Source organism: Passer montanus, unplaced genomic scaffold (genome assembly GCF_014805655.1).
Source record: "Passer montanus isolate IOZ18808 unplaced genomic scaffold, ASM1480565v1 scaffold14, whole genome shotgun sequence".
In the NCBI taxonomy this organism is placed as follows: domain Eukaryota; kingdom Metazoa; phylum Chordata; class Aves; order Passeriformes; family Passeridae; genus Passer; species Passer montanus.
This window is the reverse complement of record NW_024360941.1, coordinates 1,419,306-1,435,037: the sequence shown is the minus strand read 5'-3', so window position 1 is coordinate 1,435,037 and position 15,732 is coordinate 1,419,306. Positions and strand designations below refer to the sequence as shown.

The 15,732-nt window shown below is 39.5% G+C and overlaps 1 protein-coding gene across 10 annotated transcripts in view; it reads right to left on the bottom strand.

Moving 5' to 3' along the window:
* TRIM2 (tripartite motif containing 2) overlaps nucleotides 1-15,732 on the bottom strand; it is a 111,920-nt gene that overhangs the window by 81,182 nt on the left and 15,006 nt on the right. For 2 of the 10 annotated variants that reach the window (XM_039699971.1, XM_039699976.1), the window contains exon 1: nucleotides 5,956-6,218. The exons of 1 other annotated variant lie outside the window; for it this stretch is intronic. The gene's annotated coding sequence lies outside the window, so the exon portion shown is untranslated. Of the gene's footprint in view, nucleotides 1-5,955; nucleotides 6,219-6,628; nucleotides 6,783-6,825; nucleotides 6,850-15,732 lie in introns of those variants that run through there. 7 more of the 10 variants (XM_039699980.1, XM_039699977.1, XM_039699963.1 and 4 more) reach the window with 7 other exon arrangements.

The window sequence follows — 15,732 nt, the reverse complement described above, 5'->3', positions numbered from 1 at the left end:
GAACCAAAGCAAATGATCACGTGTCTTCTGATAATTACAGTGAAAATAATTATTTATTTTCCCATCAATAATTATTGATTCCTAGAAGACGTCTGATGTCATAGATGTTATTCATTATAAGCATTATACAATGGCATCTATGTTACAAGCTTCACTATGTTAACTCCCAACATGTTCTTGAAAACAAAAGCTGAACAAATTCTCCATTTCTCATTTTAAAGCATACACTATTAATTTTATAGAGAAAAAGAGTACTTTGGCCATTCCACCTAGTAGGGACAGTGATGGCTGGAAGCCCATTTGGGGTAAAATTTTGCCACGGGAATATGCAGTATGAGTTGCATTCAATTTTAGGATGGCTATGTCCTGGCCCAGGATTAGGAAGTATATTGTCCTGGGAACTCCAAACATACTAAAATAATTTGGGTGTTAGTTATCTAATTCTTTAATCAATTTTCAGCCTCATTGCTTTACTTTTACATAGCAATTACCCTGACTTTTTCATAGCAATTACTACTAATTAAAAATCTGAGGGCCACACATACTGTAACAAAGCTATGGCAACCTATGGATTTCAGGTATGTCAGTAGGGCAACACTCAGAATGTCAAGGGAGCTGATGTCAGCTTCCTCTTTCAGAAACCTAGCCATGACATCCAGCAGGATCTACTTCTCTGCATTCTGCAGAAATCACTTATTTCAGTGAACAACAGAAGCTGGTTCATTACAAGGTATTCAACAGAGGTAGCTCAAGATCAGTCTGCAAACTCTCTACTTTCTTAAAAAGGGCCCTTGTGTGAGTGAATTCCCACTGAATTGAAGAGTGGGGGGAAACAGAATAGAAAAGATTTTTAATTTTTTTTGATTGCTCCCCTAGATAGGTAAAGTAGACTCAAAAGTACTGAAGCCTTTCAATTAAGACAATCCATATTTCTAAAAGACAAACAAGCTTTAGTGATTTGGTTATTTCTGATTTACTGTCTTTAAAATTAGGTCATTACTTTTAGGAATGCTTTGAAATAAATGAATGATGGAAGAGGATTTCAGAATGTTCTTAACAGTAATCCATACCATTCCTGGGGATAAACTGTTTTGTCTTTGACCTTCCCGCTGATCCCTTAGGGAATCACATTATTGTCTCATAAGAAAAGAGGCACCCATCTTAATATTCCTGACCTAATGAGTTCTGCAAAATCCTTTCAAAGTGCTAGCTAACCAGATTGATATACTACTGTTTTATCCATCCAGATCAAGCTGGATTTATGATTAATCGCATGCTTGCAAATAATATTTTAGACTTTTATTCATCATTTCCTGTATGGAAAAAAAAAGTCAGTTGAGGAGTACAAGCCCTGTTTGTTAGCTTGCAATTGTGCAGATCCTTTCAATGGCTTTATTTCTGACAGTGACACTGTCAGAATAAATTTAAATTTCATTTTTAATATGTCACTAAAGTGAGACAAGTTGCAGTGTCAATGCAAAAAGAGATATCACACATTATAATTTCAAAGTGAAATTTAAAAATCCTAGGAAATTCAAGGTACAATATCTTTTCAACTGTGATTTGGCCCTCTGGGATCCTTCAGATTTTTTATTCCTGCATATACAACTAGGTTTATCAAACCTCAAAATAAAAATGATTCTTAGAAATCATAGTGGTTTGTGTGATATACATTTCCAGAAAGAATAAATATGCCTCTTGGCTCAGATGTGTTGGTTACATTGCTCAGTTAATGTAACCCACTCAGTAGCATGTGAATACAAGTTATAGCTTGTATTCACATGCTACAGCCTTGCTTTGTGAAAGATGATCTGAAGAGTGTACAAATTGAACACATAAAATACCTTCAGCATGGAATAGTGCATTATAATGGGACTTTGTAAACTAGAGAGTTATCCTAACTGATTTTAGATGGCAGTTTAGTCCAAGTTTAAGAGTATAAAAACTACTGTGTACCTTACACCGTATCATTCAAACAAAAGGTAGTAGAAAAGGTCATGTTAACAGATGTGTGACTGCTCCTGAAATCTATTTGTAAGATGGATAAGGAGCAGAGTGATGGGGAAAGTTGGTCGTATAGAAAATGCAGATGAAGATTCTCATCTGTGAGACTCTCATCCCACTCATACTGTGATCCTCACTGTTCACTCAAATCACAGTACATCGTCCATGAGTCAATTAGTGTGTGATGGTCATGTGTCATGCTGCTGCTATTTCATGTGATTAATCAACATTGAAATTTAGATTTTGTAAATAATCAAAAGTAAACATACTTCATTAAACTTAATAATGAATATTATTACCTTAGTAATTAAGTTTATAATGAATCTTATTAACTAAATAATTGGCAATAGTGTCTTACCAATTTTAAGGGAAATCTTTGTTGGTGGTCCAGAAATATTTTGTAATTATAGTCATGTTTTGGTCAGTTGAGTTAATTTCAATTAATATAATTCATTAACTTAATACCTAAACACTAACAGCCTAAGGGAGATACTTTAAGTGAACCAGTATGACAGCTTTAAAATAAGGTCACAGTATGTCATTCCCTAATTTTAATTACATGCAATTTCAAGCCCATGTCTAAGCAAATTTCAGTATACAATACCTAGCTCAGTAACAAAAAAGGTATTCCTAGATGCTGCAGAAATAGCAAAGAGTAATAATATAAATGCAGAATAAAATAATAACGCCATTGATGCAAGTCAGAATTTCATATGAGGTATACTGACAGATGTTTAATGAACTGCACTGAATCAATCTGACACTGCACAGTTCTCAGGAAGCAACCAAGTCCTGTATAATTTGATTTAAATGAAATTACTGCTTCTGCAGTTACTTTTCTCAGATTTTTTTCTTCAAGCAAAGCTTACACAAAATAGCAGCATCCCTATTTATTTTTTTCTTTAACATTATCAGATGATTAAATAGATTGGGCCTACATGTAGTTTGTAATTTGAAAATCAAAATCCAAAACTCAGCCTAGGTATCGGAGTTATGTTAAGTTACATTAACTGACGCCTCAGTTACCTTTTTATTCCTCAACTGGATAAGCATAATGTTGTTCTTCCTAACAGACGTTTACATCTTAGTAATTCTTAAGTAACAGAAATATTTGTGTGAAAGCAGATAAAAATTTAAGCGAAAGGAGAAAGGGAGGGAAGGAGGAGGGATTAATTACCGTAAGATGTTTATGGGAATTTTTCCTCACCTAGTTCATTTGCCTCAGAATTCTTCTTGTAGGGAATTAGGAGAAAGGAGGAGTGATCACAGAATACTAACTGGAAAGAAAAGACCAACATGGATACATACCCTTTCCTATAACTACAGTAGAGAAAAGATGATAATGGAATGCAGTGTTCCCAGTTTTAAAGAGCAGAGCAGGGAGGAGACACTTCCTCTAGGAGTAGAAGGGAAGAATAGTAAAGCAAAATTAGAAAAAGCTGCTTGCTTGTAGTAAGAGAGAAAAACTTGGAGTGACACAGAACTCCTACCTTGAAAGGGAAGGAAAATAGAAAATAAATACTGGAAAAAACTATTTTCCTTTTTGGCATCTTTGTAAGTAGCAATGGATTTGGCACTATTAAATCTAAATATTTAATGCTTTGCAGGGGTTATCTATGATGGCATCTCACCCTGTGCTTTGCAAGGAGAATATTGAAAATTCTCTTGAACTGTGGCCAGTTGCAAACCGGCTGGACAAGACTGGTCTGATGCAGTTACTGGTGTTCCCTTTCCTACTCTCCAAGAGAGGTCAGCCACAAGGTGAACAGGTTTGCTCCCTGATCAGCCATGCACACTGCCTGCCTTTCCTACAGGCCAAGGGAAAGCATCAGGCAGTTCACACCTCCCAGAAATAGGGGAGCTGGGCTGAACCCAGCGAGGTAACCTATCAGTGTCACTGATCTGTTACCAGGGGTAAAGGTATCTGAGAATCTGACACACCAGCGAGCACGGGAATGGTCACACCTCAGTGCCTTCAGAGAAAGTTACAAAGCATCCATGCATGTAACAACTAATGAGATTTCAGCTCAGGGCTGCAGCACCAAGAACTGCAGGGGATTGTTTAATATTCAGTGAGCATATGCCTAAGAAGTCAGTGCACATGCTATCACAATTTCAGCATCCTGTGCACATCAGTGAACTTTGCTTAAGCTTCATCAGGATCCATTTACATTGTGGATAAGAGATTTGGGAGGAAAACTGGTATATTATGTAAAGAGCAAAATTAAGGCCAAAACCTTTTTGGGATATCTGCCAGGAAGTTGTCTAAGCAGATTTTAAATAAAACACCTCCGAAATTTTCCATCCATGTACCAAATTTTCTCAAAAGAATTTCTGAAATTATTCAGGATACATATGAATAATTTCTCTATATTTGAGAGACTTAGGCAGGGGCTTTCAATGTATAATCCAAACAAGCAGTGGATTAACTGTCTTCAGCTGAAAGCCTGCCAGATGACTACCCTTCCTCACGCACATGGCATTTGATGCCTGCCACTTTAATATTTTGACATTTTTGTGAGAGACATTGTCCTGAAAGGTCACCACTTGTCTCAGCAGCTGGCTGGCTGCCACTGAGGCCTGGGAAGCTTAGCTCCGCAGCTGTCATCAAAAATGACCATTTTCACAGCTAGGTTTCAGAGAAGCTGTGAATTTATGTCTATGAGTGGAAAAAGGAGACAAGATGAAGGAAGCTTCAAAATCAGCTTTTACTTGCTACAGTGAAGACAGGCATTTATACATATACACCTGTAAGATGAGGCTGAAATATTTCAAAAGCAGCTTATAAACACAACAGTCACCAAATACCTGGGTTATAGCATCAGTATGGGTTATACCATGAATATGTTTAGTCCTCTATTGCAGCAAGCTACAAACATATTCTCTCCCTAGTCACTTAATGGCAGTCACCTGTTAACTGTGCAAGTGACATTTTCACATGGCTCATGAAAAGCTGACAGTACCACTGGCTCCCAGGAAATAAAACCTGTAAATAAAGCAAGCAACATGACATAGCAATTGAAACAAACTGGCTACAGCCTGCATTTCTTGTGTGGTTATCTGGCATTTATGTTTGGTACTGATCACAGGCTGTTTTCAAGATGCAGATTTCATTCACAGCACCGTAAGAATTCATTAGGCATAAACTCAATAGGACAATGGCAATACAAAAGCTTTGAATTAGAAAGGAGAATAAAAACCAACAAGCTGGTTCTTCAGTGCTATGAGACCAAAAATACACTGACAAGTATCAATTTTCTTCCTTACAATATCACCACAACACTGAGAAACCTTCAGCCCTACTGCTTCCCAACCACCTTACTATCCTGTCTTGATGCCACTGTAGCAGATAAAAATCGTTTCATGTACAGACAGAATGAGATGGGTGAAAAACATGCATTGCTCACCGTGCTATGTTCATTGTTCTTATCAGGTCAGATGCAGACTTACTGGTGCCCCTTATGATGACTATTTGTTTGTGCTTCTGAAAATAAGGTACTGTTCAGTTCCTTAATGAGAAGTTCGGGTCTGCATTTATGGATTTTTTAAAAAAGATTCCAGGTGAAAAATACCATGGAAAATTTTTCTTCTATGTGCTCACAAACCATCTATTACTGCTGAAGTATCTTTCTTGCTGTAAATCTAATCTAAGCAGAAAACCATCTCTCTATAAGTACCTCCTGCATTTGCCGGACTTCTCCCCTCACAGAAAAAATGGCAAGCAGACATCCCCAAAATCAACAAACGCAACTGCAAACTATTTGTTCTGGAAAGCTTTCAAGCATCCCTTTCCCTCAGCAGCTCTTCCACTGAAAGCCAGAACAATACTGCAGAGAAGCTTCCCCTGTCAGGATGTTTTCAGCTTTCATCTCTCTGCTTTTTCAAGCAGAAGACTAAGGTAGAAACCTTAATTAGCAATCTGAAAGCACCACACAGGCAAGGAATACTTACATTTGCAACTGTATTTGTGATATTTGCGCACTGATCCAGCGACTGGTGATTACAAAGAAGTGAAAGAGCTTTTTAGGCTGCCTTTCAAGTCTTGCAGCAGTGAAATGAAGGCTGCTATCTGAAAGCTACTCATTTTCTATATGCTGTGCTCTACTTGCTTCCCATGTGCATACAACACAGCTGCCAGATTTAATAACCATGTCAGCCTGCTTTCCCCAGAAAGCAGCAGAGAGATGACAGGATGAAGTAGCCAGTGCGTTAATCTGTAGTTATGGTTGCACTAAGCCTTGAATGAATGTCACAGTTTTATTGCCCTTGAAAATAAAATAAATCAATGCTGTTCATGAAAAAAATAAGAGCAAAAAGATTTCATAAATGTTAATCCATACTTGACTCAGTGATATTAAAGTACATTAAAGACATTTCACCTTTTTTTTTTTGATCAGTTAACAAATCCTAGGACTTGAGGGGTTTTTATTCTATTCAGAATACATTTTTCCTAGTAGTGTATACTTGTACCCCAAAAGAATAGAAGCATTAACTGACAAATTAGTTGAGCTTCCCTTCTCTCCTGTTTCTCTCTGGAAGGAAGTATTTCCATACCTGTTTGTCTTTGCTGACTTCTTTCAGACATAAAAAAAGTTAATAAAAAAGAGGGGAAATTCCCTTTTACCATTTAAATTCTCCCACGCACAGTGGTTCCTAGAGCACTGGACTTTAGTATCTGCTGTGGTCAGTTCACTGCCAAGGTGGAGCATCGCCGTACCTCCAGCTGTAAAACCAGTTCCACGCGAGGGAAAGGCAGCCAGACTTTACATGACAAGAGAAGGTGCCACTCATGCAGTCAAAAACAACAAACTGAAAACAAACCCAGAAACGCTCGGCTGAATCTGCAACAGTGCAGGGATGCCGCAGAGGTCATATGACATCTGTGCGCGTCTTTTTCTCTCTCTCATTTATATTCCTTGCACTTCCCTTGGAGGCACCTTCTCAGCAGGGAGTGGTTTCTGTGGAAACTACGGACAGTCGGTTTTCCCCTTGGAGAAACTGTTACTATAGTAACCTTACATAATGTATATGGCCTAGATTCTTTTTAAAAATAATCTAACCCTGAAATTCTCATTATAAAATTAGAGCTGATTTGTCTGGGGGCAATAAATACAGTTATTTAAAAATTACATTAGAAATATAGGATAAAAAAATCCAAATGGTGTTACAAATTAAATGAGAGTATAGGGGGCATGTCACTGCATCATTCACAAAGGCAAAATAATTTGCAAATGCCAGTAAACAAGGTCTATTATTTAGCACTTGTGGGAAGCAAGAAGGAAGGGAAGCATATACTTGACATCATGGCTCACTGCAGCAATCAATACTGCATCTTGCAGAGTCAAAATTTTCTCTTTATGTTTATTCTTCCAGCAACCAGGACCTCATTTAATGATGTAAGCCCAAATACTGCTTACATCTACCCCACTCAAAACTGAAATATCAGCTTCAAAGTCACTTACCCTACACTATGAAACCATGCTACGTCAAAACTCGAGGAAGTGCCTGAAAGAAGCTGTGTGAGTCAGTGAGGCGTAGTGTGCGGAAGAGCAGAAAGAGAGAAGGCACACTGCTGTTTATATGACTTTCCTCTCAGCTCAGAGACACACAGCCCTGGTGGGGAGGGCAGGGCAGATCTGTCAGATGACATCAGGGACAGGGGGATGTTAGGGCCCCAGCAATGGGGCTGGGCAGGGTGAGCCTTCTAAGCCAGCAACTGAAGACCTGCCTGGTTGGGAATGCCATGAATGTTTTGTGACCCTGGTGAAACAGGTAGGTAGATGTCTCCCATCCCTCCCCTACCTGCAGCAACTCTTACAGATAACCCTTATCCTGGTTATACAAATCAAATGGTTAAGAAAGCAAAGCTACCTGTTCAACTTGACACAAAATTGGTGATTTCAGTTTGAACAATACTGTTGGGGAAACTTGGCTAGAATCCTACCTCAGCAGTATCTGTATTGTGACTCAGTGGATTGATATCTCTCCTGACCTGTCAACCTAGCAACTGTTATTAGCATGAACCACATTAATATACACAGAAGACTGATTTTTCTCCTCTCCTATTCAGAAGATGACCAAGAGAGAGCACCTGGCCTACAGAACATTTCACCAAAACTTAAGCAAGGTCCTCCTACATTCTGCAGTGCAAAGGGAGCTCTCCAGGTGAGACAAAGCAGGCATGAAGCATTGCTTCAAAGCTCACAGCCTTTATCTTTCTTGTGTGGTGGACATACTTTTACAAAAGAGACTCATACTGCCTGAAGGTGATGTGTTGTTTGGGATGTGGTTTCTGCAAACAGGTGTTCTAGACCAGGGTTTCACAACAAAACTTGCTGGTACCACAAGTAATCACACATCTTGTAATACAAAATCCCTCAAAGAGGTTTCACTGCAATATGCAAAAGTCCCTCCTTTCAAATTAAAGGAGAAAACTGCTCCATAAATTGCATTGAACACCCAAACTGACCTATACAGGAGATTTACTCTGACAATCACACAGAGCAGTATTTTACTCTGACAATCATACAGAGCAGTATTTTACCAGAGGCTGTGCACACAAACACACATTTTTGCCTGTGAAACTCAAGGGTTGCATGAAGATGTGAAAGCATTAAACATTCTCTCTCCTTTACACTGAAAAATGAAGATTTGATGCATTGTGTTAACTTCAATTGGGTTTGAGGAAGTTCAGCATCAGCAGGATACAGTCTAAAACTTACATGACTGAAAATTTTATGATTTATCAAGTATCACATTCCTAGACAAACATTACACAGGAGTCAGGCCTCTCTGGCATTTCACTTTTAAACCCCAGGGCTCTCATGTTCTATCCACAGGACATACAACCACAAAGCATTATAATCAATCTTTTCCTTTTTAAAATTAAAAAAAAAAAATTGGAAAATATTTTCAACAAAACATCTACATTAATTTCTGAATTAATCTTATATAAAAAAATTAAAGAATAACTAGACAATGTCTAGTGAAACATATATTTAGTGGCTCTAGGAAAGTCAATATATTCAAAAAAAAGCAATAAAATGAAAAGATTCCTTAAGCAGATTAGAAAGAGCTAAGCTGTCACTTAAACTCATGTAGTTCTGACATTTTGCTATGTAAAACCTTGAACTTCAAAGAATACATTGCACAAAGACAGCAACAGGGACAAATTGAGAAATGAATATTACAACAAGGTAAGGCAATGAACCTAATAGCTTATTTTCTAAAAAGCAGGAACCATCTGATATAGAATGAGATGGCTCAACTATTTTTTATAGCTGTGCCAAGTCTTCCAACACAGAAAAACACACACATGATCATGCCAACATGATCACATGACTTCTTGACTCAGCTAAGCAACATCTACCCAACTTCCAGTGTGGAAGCAGCATGGAGTCCTCTCCTTTATCTACGTAGATGGTCTGTGAGTATCCAACTTGTGGACACCTGTGGCTTCCTCAGGCAAAGGACAGGGCACACAGCTCAGAAGTGGACATTTCACTAGTGCCAGTGTGCTTCCAGTAAATTAACATAGAGCACTTACACTTCTTAGCTCACACTCTAATCATGCTGTAAGGGACCTGGCTGAGATACTGCTGAGGAGGCAGTTAGACTAACAAAAAGAAAGATCTGCATTCATAGCAGGACTCAGGCGCACAAAGATGCAGCTGTAACCTGCGAACTTGCTGTTAGTTTCCTTCCAGCAGGGAGTTAGTTCACTCTAGGAGTTCCAGCTTCTCTTAACAGCCTAAGATCTACAAAAATGGCCTCTCAGCAAATAGATTCAGAAAGAAAATGTAATTGAGCTGTTATGATCTGCACATTGTTTGGCACACCTCATGGAACATGATAGCAGCTCTACAGTCTACCTTACAGCTGAGAAAGGCAGACTTTCAGTGGTTATTTAAAATGTTATTTTAAATGTCTTTCACCCATTCCATCAGTATTTATTATGTTTTCCACATCTTTTCCCATGCCATTACATCAGGTCTATGAAAAAATACATTAACAACACAATATTATATTTTACTTTGGTCAGAGAAAGAAATGTCAATAGAAATCCTTTGTACAATATTACATCACTCATTCCAAAGGCAATCTCTTGTTATCACACCACCACAGTTAACTCCATACCAGGCTTTTACACAGACAGGCTACTTATATTTCTAGGGCACTGACTGCTCATCAGATTTGCATTGCTTTTCATACTACAGTCTCTTCTCTCTCATGATCCCATCATAGTGAAAAAGTCCCACTCCCCATCTACTTAAATTGACATGCTTTGGATGAAGAAAAGAAATCCTTGTAGGATTGTATTGTAAATAAAGAAAGAGACAGATTCACAAAGAGGCACAGGCAGGGGTGTCAGCTCCTAACCACAAGGTGCCTTGCAGTCTGCACATCCTCCTGCCAAGATTTCTGTGCTTAAGCAATCCACAGGAATGACACCCACAAAAGCCAGCACATTAGCACAGAGCTGTCTAACTTAGCTACTGTGAATGGTAAGATATTAAATTGTCATTATGAACTTGGTATCCTCATCTGGACTGCAGGAAAATGCCCATCTCCAACTGGGATTCATACATACTCATTCTCTAAAGTTCCCTTTCTTAAAAAAAAGCTGACTGGGGAAGAGATGAGAGCCAGTTACTGTACCCAAGAGATGACAGATTTGGGCTCAAATCTCTTAGCAGCCAGATAAAAGCATAGCCAATATTCCCTTATTTAATTGTATGTTTTTACATTATTGTAACTTTGGATTCCTCCTGAAGCTGCAGTCTTGCTATTAGCAAATAGCAAAGGGAATGCGGGAGGGAACAAAGACCACTGCACAGCCTGCAGTCACGCTGTTGTTTAAGGCACTAACCTTGAAAGTCCAATCTCTGCCTCGGTAATTGGCCGTTCATTAGGCGTAGAATCAGGTTTCTGTGCCCCCGACGGCAGAAGCTGTTTTGCTGGGGTTCAACAGGTGCTTTCTGAGCTCTGTCAGACTAACTGCTTCAGAGAGGACAGGCACAGTGTCTTCTGTGCCTGAGTATGATGGAGATGCCCAGCTGCTGCTTAGCATCTCCAGACACCTGGGTTACGTGGCAGGTTTTGAAGGCTGACATTCCTGCCTGAAGTATTTAAGGCGGTCATTAGGTATTTAAGGCCATGTCTACAAATGTGGGTGCAGGGCCACCTGAACTGGCAGGGATCTGCATACTGACTCATAAAACAGAAATGCCAGGGAGCTCAGTGCACAAACACACAATCTGGCTCTGTGCATGGCCACTAACAAGCCTTTGTGCTGTGCACAAGCCTGCACTCCATTGTAACTGTTCCAGGCTGAGGGTTCCTGAACTTTAGTCTACCCCAGAGAGCAGGCAGGCCCTACATCTGGCCTCAGTTCCTGCATGGATCTTGCCCGAGTTCAGCCAAGAAATAGTCATTATGGGGATTAAAACGAAACTGATTTCATCTAGCCTAGAACACACAGGAAACAGATCAAAGGTGGATTTCTGCCTGGGTTTCTCATGGATTTCAATTTTAGTTAACGCTTACAACTGCGTTATAATTTCTTTCCTTGTTTTAGAAGCACAAATCATTGCCAAGAATCTGGCAGCCAGGCCAGAAAATAGTGACAAATAGTGTAAGCTGATCCGGCAGGCTTCATTAAGGGCAGATTAAACATTGACAGTCCCCAAGGTTTTTGTGATATGATTGCATGACATGGCCAATGAACTAGTCACTCCCTAGGGTGAGAAGCAGAGATGATGTTCAACTGCCTGGAGAGTGGAACAGACTACTCTGTGAAATTACATGGTACGACAGTGTAAGATACAAAGCACAATCTCTGAACAAGGTGCTTCACCTCAAGTAAACCTTGTGACTAACTAAATAAAAGCCTGTCTATTGCAAAGATGGCTAAGCAATGTAGAAAAAGAATCAACAAACCTGAAAAAGGCCAACACAGGTATTTAACAGTCTATCCCAGTCAGGATATCTTGCCTTTTTATCTATGCAAAGACCACAGCTCTCATAATTTAAATTTTTTTTCAAGAAATATTTGAGAATGGTTCTTCATTTACTGGATCAGAGTTGTCTGTGCTTATGGCAAGGTTGTCTTGAATCTAAAATGGTCTCCTAGTTATACTGTCTTCTAGTAATGTAATGATTTTTCTTGCTCTACCAGGATGGTGGGTTTGGAAGTTTCTAATGACAAAGATTGTATGACTGCATTTTCCTTTTCAATCCATAATACTCCAAACACTTTCAGATTTTCTTTTGCATCACCAAATAAATTGGTCCTACTTGAAAAGTTACCAATTAACATCAAAATGATAATGTTATCCATCAATCTTTCTTTGTAGGTCCAGAGTAGGTAGAAAGAAGCTTCACTGGTTCTGACACAGCTACAGCACAGGAGGCTGCATTATGATAATGATACTCAGAAGAGTCAAATTTGTCACTGAGCATCTGAAATTAGAATTCTAGCAGTATAGAAATCATAGAATCATAAATGCTGGAAAAGGTCTTCAAGGTGTCAAGTCCAGCCTTGACCAAATAGCACCATGACCACTAAACAAATAGCACTAAGTCTACCTGATTTTTAAGTATTTCTAGAGATAGTGACTCCACCACTTTCCTGGGGAGTCTGTTCCAATGCTTAAACCCTTTCAGTGAAGAAAGTTTTTCTAATAACCAACCAAACTTCTCATGGCAAAACTTGAGGCTATTTCCTCTTTTCCTGCCACTGGCTGCTTGAGAGAACAAAGCAACCCCCACCTCTCTACAACCTTCTTTCAGGCAGTTGCAGAGACTGATAATATTTCCCCCTAAGTCTCCTTTTCTCCAGGCTAAACACCCTCAGCTCCCCCAGCTGCTCCACACAGGACTTGTGCTCCAGACCCTTCATCAACCTCATTGCCCTTCTCTGGACCTGCTCCAGCCCCTCAATGTCCTTCCTGTAGTGAGGAGCCCAGACCTGAACACAGGATTTGAGGTGTGGCCTCAATAGTGCTGAGTAAAGGGGGACAATCACTGCCCTGGTCCTGCTGGACACACTATTGCTGATCCAGGCCAGGATGCCACTGAACGGAACCTTTCTTAGGTGGCTAAGAAAGCCACCTGGGAACACAACCAACTGGGGTCCAGCATCTCCAGGTCATTCACCATCAGGCAGCTTTCCAGCCACTCTGTCCATAATCTGTAGCACTGCTTCAGGTTGCTGTGACTGAACTGCAGACTCAGCAGTTTGCCCAAATGAAACTTATACAGATGGCCTTGACCCATTGAAATCAAAAGTAATAACCTCATCTGTGCCTCAATGCTTTATCTAGAAAGACAGGAGATTCAGATACATAATCACTAGCATTATAACCAAAAAATTGAAACAACTCCGCAAGCTCCTGTAGAACAGAGGGTTTCTAATTTCAGCAGAAAATTATATTAATTTCCATGTTTCTCTGCCAAGATCTGGATTATATTATTGACATAATTTTGGAAAAATGAAAAAGTGCTGCTGAATGTGTTACATGGCTAGAGAGCACTGCAACCAGCAGGCATAGCATGGCTTCTTAACTGTCTCATGGATTTAGTCACATGGAAGACCTGTTTTTCAGTGCTGCAGGTTCTGCCTTTAACATCCATTAGTGATTTTAAGCACATCTGGAAAAGTTTTCATGCCATTATATCCAGCAAGAACCTCTTCAACACAGTACATGCAGTGTCCTGTTTGAAGTGGTCTATCCTGCCTTTATTATTAAATAAAATTGTTTGGTTTGCTTACAGTTACTGCAGGACATAGTAAGAGACAGCAGGTGAAACTGAGGTGCTGCTGTACACAGGGGAAGGTGGACCTGTAAAGGGGAAGTCAAACAGCCTTGTCCACTGTCCCCATTCTCCCTCCATCTTAGTACTTTATCACCATAACCAGCATTCACAACTTCTTCACTTACCCCTTTCAGACCAGGGAGTCCAAAAAAGAACAAGAAATTGTTACCTTTAGGTCACCCGCTTCATCAGCTCAGCATGGAGACAGCTTGTCACTTGCTCTGACACCATTTGTGCCCTAGAAGTTCTGAACTGAAACGTATGTCTCCAGACTCCAGTTCCAGAGGGAACTTCCTACAGCACTGCTTACTTGGAATGTCTTTGTAATTATTAAATACAAGGAAACAAAACACACCAACCAAAACTATCTACCAAGACAATTATATTCCAATGAGACTGACACATCCAGCTAGTTACACTTTTTTGTGACTTTACCTCCAATTTAGAATGAGTTGAGCAACTTTCTGGGCATGTACGGGTTCCACGGGTAATGGAAATTATAAAAGCACTCAATCAAAACATGCATCAGCAATCTTTTCCAGCAGTCCAGTCCAAATCAGCTATTTCAGCGGATTACTTACAATTTAGGAACCACACGCTATGCCATGCCTAAAAAAATAAATTCCTAGAGATAACTATAATGCTTCAGAAACCACTGAATTAAGAAAAAGATTGTTGCAAGAGGGAGGAAAGAGCTGCAAGGACGTATGTGAACAGTATCTTTTATCTCTTTCAGGTTTTGCAGAAGTCATTCTCCATGCACCTTGATTTCTAGAGGTAAATGGGCTCTAGCTTGGTGGGAATGAACCAAAAATGTCAGGCTGCCTCTACAATAATTTCCTAGAGATAATACAGAGAATTGAGATAATTATTTAGACACATCTCAGATAACCCCAGCACCTGAAAGTAAAATTTCAACTCCTAAAAGTCACAAATTTCCTCCTGTTCCCTGGTTGACCCTGAGATCAGGGAACAGAAAACAAACACTTGGTTTTGCAGCATAATGCTCTCATATGCACTCCAGAGATAGAATTCTGCCTTATCTGCCAAGCTTTTTTTTTGGCAATAGCTCTCACTGTATCCTTCAATCTGAAGCCAGAGAATTGAAAAATACCACTACTTGTCTTGCCTTCTCCAAATACAGTCCTGCTGCAGTGAATGACATCCAAAGGGGAGTCCTTGGTAGAAAAATGTGAAAATGTGTGGGTGACATCCATTCATCCATCATTTCTACCAGGAGAATCCTTGGTAGAAAAATGTGAAAATGTGTGGCTTTCAACTGTACCTTAGTTCCTGAAAGCAAGAAAATTTTGATAGGCTCCTGTACTCACTGTCTTCTTTTGGCTACTTCTATGTTGAGCCTGAAGGCACTTCACTGACCCCATATGGTACCTAATAACTGGTGCCTGAACTTAACTTGTTAGGACCAAGCACAATTTTTACAGGCACTGGCAGAACTGAAATTCCTGAAAGAGATATTACACACCTAAAAGCAGAGCACTTGTATTGATGTTTGAGCACTTGTCTCAAATTATCAGTCTTACCTCTAAGCAGATTCACAGTAGCATTTCAGTGTATACAGAAACACTCACTCTATTACTCAAGGAGATAAATTTTCCATAACAATCTTTGCACATGCTGCGTGCAGACATGTTTCTGCTTTCGCAGCTCAGATGTAGCACCACATGCATCTAAATATCTGTGTGCTAGGAATATTAGAGCCTTACTGATCCTACTTTGCTGAAGAACATCATGTATCTCGTGTGAAATTAGTTTCCCAGATTCTGCTACAATCAGCAGTTTGCCCAAGCAAACAACTGCTCTAGCAGGATTCATTACAGCCAAAATGAGATTGAAATTTCATTGTTGATTAGTGAAAAAAACAAACTCCCATTTTATTCAGCATGAGCA